The sequence below is a fragment of the Lepisosteus oculatus genome, chromosome 6 (assembly GCF_040954835.1).
Source record: "Lepisosteus oculatus isolate fLepOcu1 chromosome 6, fLepOcu1.hap2, whole genome shotgun sequence".
NCBI lineage: Eukaryota > Metazoa > Chordata > Actinopteri > Semionotiformes > Lepisosteidae > Lepisosteus > Lepisosteus oculatus.
In genome coordinates, this window is record NC_090701.1 from 29,029,754 (window position 1) to 29,040,005 (window position 10,252).

General features: G+C 42.1%; 1 protein-coding gene across 2 annotated transcripts in view; it reads left to right on the forward strand.

The window, feature by feature from the left end:
- Positions 1-3,615: 3,615 nt before the first annotated feature.
- Positions 3,616-10,252, forward strand: part of ppp1r16a (protein phosphatase 1, regulatory subunit 16A) — a 30,994-nt gene continuing 24,357 nt past the window's right edge. Inside the window, exon 1 of one of the 2 annotated variants that reach the window (XM_006634172.3) lies at positions 3,616-3,719. The gene's annotated coding sequence lies outside the window, so the exon portion shown is untranslated. The remainder of the gene's footprint in view (positions 3,720-10,252) is intronic. The other variant, XM_015354237.2, reaches the window with a different exon arrangement.

Sequence of the window (10,252 nt, forward strand, 5' to 3'; positions counted from 1 at the left end):
TCTTTGATTCCCAGTTTGGTCACCAAGGGAGAGGAATAATGGTCGCTACACTGGCCCATCAGAGAATACAAATTAAAGGTAATGGGACCCACACCCATCCTTGGTCTTGTACAACGGCCAGTGGCTGTTTCTGATGTGAATAGTATATAGTCATCTACACAAAACTAGCACAGTGCAGGCTGACACCAAGAGCCACAGATGATCTAAGCTGCCACCCCAGAAGGGTGTTATAAACAGAACCTAAAATATACATAGGAGCTCTGCTGTGTCTGTGGGCTATACAGTACATTATACATGAGAGCTGTATAGAGGAGGTAAGCACAGCTCACGTCTTTTTAAATTAGGTACCAGTAAGAAGCGAACAGTTTATTTTCTCACAGAAGGACACAATAAAGTCATTAAACAACACGTAAATCTGCCGTGGTGCTAATTTACAAGGTTCAGCAGGCACTTAAAAAGCCCCTTCCTGATTTTGAGCAGTAGGACTTTGTTCTTCCTTTTCTAATCAGATTCCCTACGACTCCAGGAGCCACTGCACTGACCTGACAATAGCCAGGGATGCCAGGGGGAGAGAGCTCTCTGTTTGTTGCAGTCTGCAGGAGAGATCAATGATTCCACTCATGCCAGCACTATCTCCCTCACACACCGAGATTATCCTCAGCTGTGTAAAAGACACACTCAGCTGGAAACGCAACGCACAAAAAAAGTCATCAAGGAGGGTTTTCAAGCCTTGTCTTCCCTAGACAAAAGAGCAGTGTCTTTCACTTCCAGCTGTTGTGTTAATCTGCTTTTTAAATTATTTATTTTACTGTTATTTGCCCAGACGATATCAAGGCAACTTACAATACAAATGTGGGAATCTGGAATATGTTAGCCAGCCATGGTGTTGAAGGCAGTTCCCCTGGTTATGTTAAATGAGATGGGATCTTGAGGAGGTGGGTAAGATGAAATACAGTAGCTACTACCAAATGGACTAGATTGACCAAATGGCCTCTTCTTATATGAAACTCTTTTTGTACTATGTAGTGGTCAGATGGACATTATTTTTCAGTGACCTGTTTCTGGACTGAACAGTAAACTTTTCCCGTTTACAACCGTTTTTGTGCAATATATGCCAGGGACCTGTGCAATACATTTATAGTTATATTCATATTGTGCAATATGACTTTTTTGTGGACTGTTCTGTTCTTGTTTGTTCTTTGCATGTTCTGGACTGTGAGTAACTCTTCTTAGTGCACTTCTCACTGTACTGATTGTATTGTATTATTATTATTGTACCATGTTACACTGTTGCTGTGTTATCTGTGTTAAGCTGCTGTTGCACTGTAATTTCCCTCACGGGATCAATAAAGTATCTATCTTTAAGTAGTTCAAGTAGGTAGCCGTGTCAGCATGTGTAGGCTGCAAAGGAACAAGTAAAGGTTTATTTGTTGCTGAAAAGAGAAGAAAAGAAACACAGCACTTGGGCTGTTGAGCCTTCTTTGGGTGGCACTAATTTATGAAGCATAAAAGTCATAAAAGGTTCTGTATGCTACTCAAACAAGAACATCTACACTTTCATAGTGGTCTGTATGATAGAAAATTTCCACAAAACAAAAAGAGTCTCAGTGGTGTAAAGATTCACAACGAGCTTAAAATAATCATGGTGAGCCAACTGCTGTGTATGTTTAAAGAAAATAATAACGGGGAATGCTTGCTAATCTGTATTTTATTGCAGTATCACTTAACAGGGATTCTGAGCTAACTTTATTTGTCTGCAGTTTCTGTATTTTATTGCAAGGAAGAGAAGATGTATATATTTATCTTAGAACAAAGTATTTTTCCTGTAATGTCAAAACATGATGTGTGTTTTGTGTGTAACAAATGTTTGATCAAAGCAGCATGGGAGACTGTATGGAGCCGAGGGAGTGAGGCTGTAGGGTTAGTTTTTAGAGCTGATACCCTCTTTCTGGGGGAAATTCATTTTTAATGTGCTTGTTAATGCGTCCAAAGGAAACTAAAGAACTCAGTTTGTCTAGACTGTGGCAATGAAGTTTCACACAGGTTGCAAACAATTTGTGGGCAGGATCATTTCATATTTTTCTAGAAAAATGCCAGATCAGGTATCCTGCAGTCATCCTTGCAGTAATCTTTCTTATATAATGGACAATATATTTAGTCAGAAATTGTGTTTTCAGCCTCCTTCACTCAGCTCATCAAAACACGAAGAACTGCTTATGGACCATAGGCAGGCTGATTCCTGTACAGTGAGCTCCCCCTGTGGTCTGTAGTGTGCTCAGCTACTGCAGTAAGCATCCCGATTCCCTTAACTTGTATTATCATGTTAATGCTATAATACAAGTTTCCTGTAATTGTAGTTTAAACTGGTAATAAACCAACAAAATGTGGATCCCTATTGAACATTACATACTGGAGAGGGCTGGAAACAGAATATTAACAGTCTCATACAGACTTTTGTTTTCTGTCAATAGTAGACTGATTTTGTGTAGCTCCCAATTAGATGACACATGTCAGCCATTATATGACAGCAGCTGCAGATAAGGTAACATAACATAACATAACATAACATAACATCACTTTATTAGCCCTATACAATTTATTGCATTAAGAATTTTTCTTCGAATACCCCAGCTTACTCTCCATGAAGAGGAGGTAGAAGAGTGAAACTGAAGGAGGTCAAAGTGTGCAGGCACTAAGTGGAATTCAGTCAGGATATTGTTAACATCCCTAAACATATGAATACTGCAATAGGATCTTTACCAAATAGTAAGGGCTTCAGTTTAACGTCCCTTCCAGAGAAAGAACCTGCTTCAACCCTGTATCTCTGCTCACTATTCTGGGGAACGGGGGTGGAAATTTTGGTCCAGCCTTTTGACAGTTTAGGCCAGGGGTAGTTAACTTTGGCACCCTAGATTATCAGCCACTCCAGGATTTTACTCCATTTTATCTTTAATTTTCTGGTAAATTAATTAAGGATCAATTCCCCCCAGGCTCAAAATGCTGTAATGCCAAGAATTCCAGTTGTCAAGGTTGACTACCCGTGGTTTAGTAGGCAGTCACTCGTCATTATTCTTGATGTTACTCTTATTTCACAAATACCGAATACAAATACAGAAAAAGACATGCCGACGCCAAGGGCTTCTCCTTCATAACCGATTTACTGCGATCCTCACAGTACTTTGTAACGGTAAACTCTCCCTCTGCTCACTTAAACCGTTTGAATTTTTATATTTCTTCGTGTAAGCTTGCTCAGGGAGTTTCTTGTTGATTTACCAGTTGTCTGTGACCGCCTGAGTTTTGTTTTTATCCGTTTATGAGAAAATATTGATTTTTCACAAACTTCCAATTCCTACAGACGCATCTAAACTGTTTTTCTGGATTTTACGTTAGTTCGAATTGTAACCTCATTATCCGATGATTGCTGTACAAAATACTCTAAACTTTATTAATATTTGTTATATTTATTACTACTGTATATAATTATTTTCTATTTATCCATTCTGCGCCTTCGAAAAAACGTCCCATACCGCTGAGCTGTTCCCGGTCGCCGCTTGATGTCGTCAGGAAAAGGTCCGGAAACGAGAACGGTTGTTATGGAGAAGCATTTCCCCTGAGGGATAGAAAGAGAGAGAGAGGAACTGGAAAATAGAGCGAGAGAGCGAGGACGGGAAGCACGAATGGGAAAAGTGAGGAAGCTGTGACAGCGGCTCCTTCAACAGGTAGGTCGATCATCGTTTGATTTTGTTTCTTTCATGCCTTGTACTGTTTTCAATGGCTTATCGGAGCTACTTCGAATTCGGAGCAAAGCCAGGCGAAGCGGCGGCGTAGTTGCGGGAAGTTCAGCAGCAACACGATGTCAGTGGCAGGCAGCACCGCTCACCTCGCCGTGGCGGCTGAGTTCACGGGGCTGACTCCATAGCTGTTCTGTCTCTTTCTCCAAAAGGCTAGGTTGTGTCGGAATCGGGTAGGCGTTGCTTTGCACTCGTTTTCTGCAGGGGTGTGAAGAGTTGCCCTTTTCGTTTTCTTATGGGAGTTTCTCAAGCAGCGCAACAGGCGGCTCTGGGATCTTGATACTGGCCTGACGTGTCTAGCGTGTGTCAGGGTTGCTTTTAGTCTCTCACTTTTACTATTGTTGGAGAGATGCTGAGAGACGTGGTGGGTGCGAGTTCGCTTCATTTAACCTGTAGAGAGAGACAGGGAAAGCCTATTTCATGCTCTAACAGAACCGCGGTTTCTGTCCAGACTGAACAATTAAAATGGTGCTGTAATTAAGTCTCTGTCATCACAGTGACCTGACATTGTCTTCTTCTGTCCTACAAGAGAGAGCAGCGTGCTGTTTTTGTAAGTACTATCATTTTTTAAAACTTTTTACAACCCAGAGGCTCAGCCGTAGTAGCCTATTAAGGTCGGATTTCTATATGCTGAGGGAGCAGTGAGTGAACATCATATACAGTAATTAACCTGACGTGACTATGGTTTTAAAGACCGAAAGTTCAAATGATAAGGGTCAGGAAAAGTAAAGGTTACAATAACAGCGGTCTCAGATACAGTACTGTACGGTATTCCCTATCTCTAAACTGGTAGCACGGACACTTTATCAACTGTATAAGACTGTTCCTTAGCACGCTGACTGACAGAACTGATTGGATACTGGCAAATGCAGCACGCTGACTGAATGAATGGCTGGCACAGAGAGACTGCTGACTGAGGGACACTCTCCCTGACTGACGCATTGCTCGAGATACACCAGCAGCTCCCTCTCCTTACTCTCTTCACACTGCTGTGCTGGGCCTCCTGCCAGGGACAGCATCATCTTTGAGCACTCCTTCCAATTCAGCAATTTCATGCATTCTTGTAAAGTAATTGAGCTGCAATTTTATGCTACTTTACATTTATGACCTAACGCTGCTTTGTTCCGTGTTCTTTGAGTGTGTGTGTTCATGCGTGTTTCAGGGCCATTTTTGACTTCTGCTGTATGGCCGCAGTGAAATACAGTGGGAGTTTCCTGGTGCTGTTTAGTCAGCAATGGAACTTGCTTCTCATTTCCTAAAATTGGATCGAATTCTGTTTGTGCCGATTGAGACTGTCTCCAATATGCAAAAACTACTTCAGAAAGAGTGTCAAAATATGGGCTCGGATCCACAGAGATGGACACACGATTAGAAAATGGCAACGGCTGGCTGAAAGTCTGAGAAGAAGAAAGTAGTGGAGTTGGAAATGTCACGTTTCCCCTGCACACACAGATAGCCGAGTAAGACAGTGAACAAGAGGGGAAAACACATCGCTAGGATGCGTGTTGTACATTTAATTGTCTCCAAATGATGTGTCTGCATGAGATCCTGGGCTCGCTGAGCAAGCAAAGCCTTATAATGTAACAAAGGTCAGGGTGGCTGATTGCCTCCTAGACAGACCAACACTTGCAGGGACACCACCAGAGAGTACAATGGGGGGAAGGGCTCAACAGGTGAATTTTTACACTTTCAAAAATGGAAGATCAAAAAGGAGTCGGCATGTCCCAGCGCTTGTTGTTTGTCCCTGTGACAGTTTGGGTCCAGTTCAGTGAAGATGGTAGGAAATTTGTTTTTGGGAGAGTCAAGTTTTTACCAAAACCTTAAACCAGAGTGCCCTGTGATGAGCATAGATTGTGATGAGTTTAAAAGGCACATATATTTGGAAATTATTTTATATGCAGGATTATACTTGTCATGGATTCTAGAAACTTATAGAGTGTTCATTTGGAATCGGTGTGCAGGTGGAACAAATTTTGCAGTTCAGCAAAAAGTTTTGAGCATTGTTTTAACTGTTTCTCTGGGTTTCTCTGCAGCTTGCCGGCTGTGCAGGTTTTGTGCTGTCACTGAGGCTCTGAATGCCTCAGCTCACATGACCTGGATTAAAGTCCACCTGCCTCAGCCTGAGAGCTTTCCTGGCATTGTGACTTAATTGTGTGCAAAACTGTTAGAAAGCCAGAGGGGAAAAATGGTTTATACAAATATTAACCACAGGCTTAACCTACTTCACAGTGTTTCGGGTGAAGGGAAATCTTTTACCCAGTGCACACATGATGCAGATACAGTCTGTCACAATTTGTTTTAAAGCTCATATCAATTCCAGGTACCTTGTACAGTTTTAAAGCCATCATTTGTAATGGAAAAGTCTTTCAATGAGTTTTGTTGGCACAGCTGTATTGCCTGGTTTTCAATACACTGCTACAAGACGTTTGTTGAGGTTTGTAGGATCTGGGCCTAATGGATCTCCTCTCAGATCTCTCTTTCATGTTTCTGTGAATGCAGTTTTAAAGGAGCACCTGCTCATGCTGATTACCATATCACAAGGCCTGATACCAAAGGACTTACAGTAAAACTATAATTAGCAAGCGAACCAATAAGAATTGAGCTGATTTCAAAAGTGAACTGACACTCAGCTAAATAGATAAGCATATCTAGATGCCTATATCCCTGTCTCAGGTGATACATTTCAGTATAGCTCATTTCTTAAACTTTGCTGTTAAACAGCATTGTAGAAGCATGTACAGTACCTTTGTTCCGTGAAGCACAGAGTCAAATATTAAGAAAATCAGTAAGTCTTTTGAAAGGAAACAGGCAAAACTATGCAAAGATATATTCTAAACATACCTCTGTATCTTTCTCCTGCTCTCTCATTCTCTGTATTTTTATTTTGTGATTAGTTTCATTTTTCTTGTTTTATTCTTTGCTCGGTCAATCAGGGGCCATTTGTCCCTGCCAATGATTCCAGTCTGAACTGTAAGATATTCTGTGGTTATCTGGGCTCCGTTCCCACAGTCCGAGAGGGAGAACTTGACTGTTTTAAAAGGCAAAACAAACAGGAGACACTGTTATCAAAGGGCATCTGTATCATTACTCCAGCAGAAATACGACTTGTACTAGGCAAAGGTCAGTGAGGAAGTCACATTGGATTTCTTCCACCAAATATGAATGATTTGTGGAATCCTTCAGCAGACGTAAACTCACAGAAAGGTCCAAGCAGACCCACACAATATGTGTTGTGAGCTTTGTTGGATTACAGAAAAGCTCTCTGTAAAAAGTGTTTCAGATTCAGTCTGATATTTAAAACATTTGCAGTTTGTGCACTGTGAATTATAGCTGACAAGTAACTCCAACTATATTATTAAATGATTGTTAGAGATGCACATCAACTCCAAAGTTTAAACATAAAATAGGTATGTGCTCTTGCTGAACTCTTTCCCTTTGTGGCTGGGTGAGAACTTATAAGATGCTGTTCGGCGTGTGTCGGCGTGATATAATGCTTAAGGGTTTTGCAGTGAAAGGCAAGAAAACGCTCCTGGATGGGGTGGCTGTGGTGGTGACACAAAACAGAGCCGAGAGCGACCTTTCAGTGACCCCAGCACTGAAAGCAGGAGGGGGTCAGCCAGGGGCCAGCGCTGAAGGTGTGTTTTGGGGAGTGGCACAATCAGGAGAATGGCTATCATTGTATCCTGTGCTGTTTTATTTCCCCCAATATAGGGAGCGCAGCTCTTTCTCAAGAGGTCACTCAGGGCAGCACACCAATGGAAACAGGCTGATAAACTGATAGGAAATCTGTTGTGCAGCTTTTATAGTGTGTTGCTATGATTAGCATCATAAGAGTTATGTGATGCGACTCTGTACAGTTTAGATGTTATTGGAAGCGGTATTTTGAAGAAGTGGCAGTAAATGTTTGTGCCACACCTTTGTCAAGGTAATGAGTGTCTGAAATAAATATGTGTAACGTTTTGTTAATTGTTTGTTGTTGACACTTTGATTGCATCAATAAATCGTTTTGAATTTGCAGTGTTCAAAGCCCCTTCAGATACTCTGTCTAACAGGGTAATAGAGAATCTTAAAAATAACTCCCTGTATAACACTCAAATTTGCTTTAGCTTTATTTATTCCTCCACATAATTGGCTTTATGTGGAGGAAGGCTGGATGTGTCGGAACATGTGCTCTCATAACATTAATGATAATGGGTTAGGGCTTGGAAAAAAATATATACTTCTGTTAGGAGCAGCAGATATTATTTCCATGCTGGGCAGTTCCAGTTTATAAAGAAAGAAAGGAAGACGACAATTTTTCCTTCCTCCTTTTGGAGCTGAATAGTCCTGGCACCTGAAGGCCGGGCTGTCCTGTTTGTAGTTCCCAGCCTTCCTGTTTTTCCCCTCAGTTTGGGCCTGCTTCCTCCTCTTGAGCTGTAACTTCACCTGCCTCTCCAGCCTGAGCTGCAGCGGTTAAGGTGCCGTTTTGGCGTGGATAAACCAGACACATTGTCATGGTAATTGCACAACTCATCACAGTGCTCCTTCTTTCCTTCTCCCTCTCTCACGTCGGCCCTCCCCCCTCCCTCTCAATTCAGTTCAATTCAAGGTGCTTTATTAGCATGACCGATGGGTACAATCAGTGTTGCCAAAGCAAATAGAAATAATAAAATTAACATGGAACAAAACAAAAAATAGAAGTAAAATAAAATCTACAGACATGTTACAGACATTTACAACAAAGACATATTATAAAATATTGACATATACTGTAGGCGGCTGGAGCATTATTGGGAGACAGACTCACTGTTCCTCAGGCTGTGACAGGAGATCACATACTGGGCTGCCAGATCAACTGAGTTCCCTCCTCCCTCTCCCAGTAGGATTGGGACCTGTTGTGGTTTTGGCAGGTGTGGAAGGTATTGGAAGCTGTTCTGATTCTAACAGGTGTGGAAATTGTTGGAATTAGATGCCTTATTTTAGTGAAGAATGTTTGTCTAAAATCCCTTTGTATTTTTTGAAGTGCAGCAGAAAGTGCGTCTTTGTCGCTGCTTCTCCTTGCTGGTAGTGGGAGCAGAGCCTGTCTTCTCTGCATATCCCGGCCTGCCTGTGTCACCCAGTTTCTACAGCCAGGTCATCGTCATTGAGCCTGTTCTTCATCAGAGTCTGTTTTTCCTGTCTGTTTTTTACTTTGGTCAGATACTCGGTCACTGTGTGTTTTTTTTTCACTAGGGTCTGGTAGCATTCCAGTTTATGTTGTGTTGGTGTGTCCTAATTGGTGCTTTATTATTATTTCGCCGCTTATTGGTGCTTTATTATTATTTAGCAGTGCTTTTGTCTTCAATGTTCTCACAGCCTGGCCAAAATTCCCGGTCTGTGCAGCTGGATTTGTGTTCCAGTGTGACGCTGTTCAGTTCAAGATTCAAGATTTGAAGTGTATTGGAATGCTTACTTATTCAGCTCTACCCAGTAACAGTAGAGAAAAAAAATAGCTACAAATGACAAACAGACATGGACAATAAATGTAGACAATAGACGTTATAATACAGCGTGAAGTGGTGTCTTGTTTCCTGAGATCTGGCTTTCTTCTGGAAAACTATGACTGTCGAATTTTGTCAAGATTGACTGTCAGTGCCCAGTACTGCTCCAAAGTGCCGGGCTATCAGTGAAGAGCAGTAACTTGATCTCGGTGTCGTGTGAGGCCAAGAGCTGTGACTGCATCAACACCTCTGCTAGCTCACTGATGTAGATATTGAACAGTGTTGGGCCCTCACTAAAGCCTTGTCTCAATCCCACAACCCTGAGGTAGGAATTCTGTTCTTTTCGATTTTCAACTGCGCGCTTGTTTTCCAATTGATTTACTGACGTTGTAGACTTTACCCACTACGCTCTCTCTTTCTTTCTGGTCTTCATGCCCCCTCTCTGCACAACCAGGCAGACACACAAACAGAATGCCACATCTTTCTGTCCATTGTGTTAAGGGCTTGTTTGTGAGAGAATGAAGCACATGCTCTTTTAACAGAGTAGCCTGTATTGCAGTTAAACGCCCCGTCAGCAGTCACTCACCCCGGTGTACAGAAATGTGTACAGTGTTCTAGCAGACAAGAGAGCACATGACATCCCTCCAGATGGGATACTGGTCCTTCATAGGGATTACATTCCGAAAGCTGGTTCCCGCTTATACAGCTGGGTGGAGTGGAGGAACTGGGGTAAAGAGTCTCCCTCAAGGGTACAACAGTAGGGGAACTATAATCCACCAGTTATGAGACCAGAGACTAACCCACTACTTTATGCTGCCCCCCTGCAGTCTGGTAATACACACCGTATTTGCTACATTTACAGCTCTTGTATCTGCTGTTAAACCATGCAGGACACAGGACATGGAAACATGGATTTGTGTAATAAACACCTCCTCATTCACACCACCAGCCAGCCTAACCAGATGTCACAAGACATGATGTGCATCAAATACACTTTGTTCT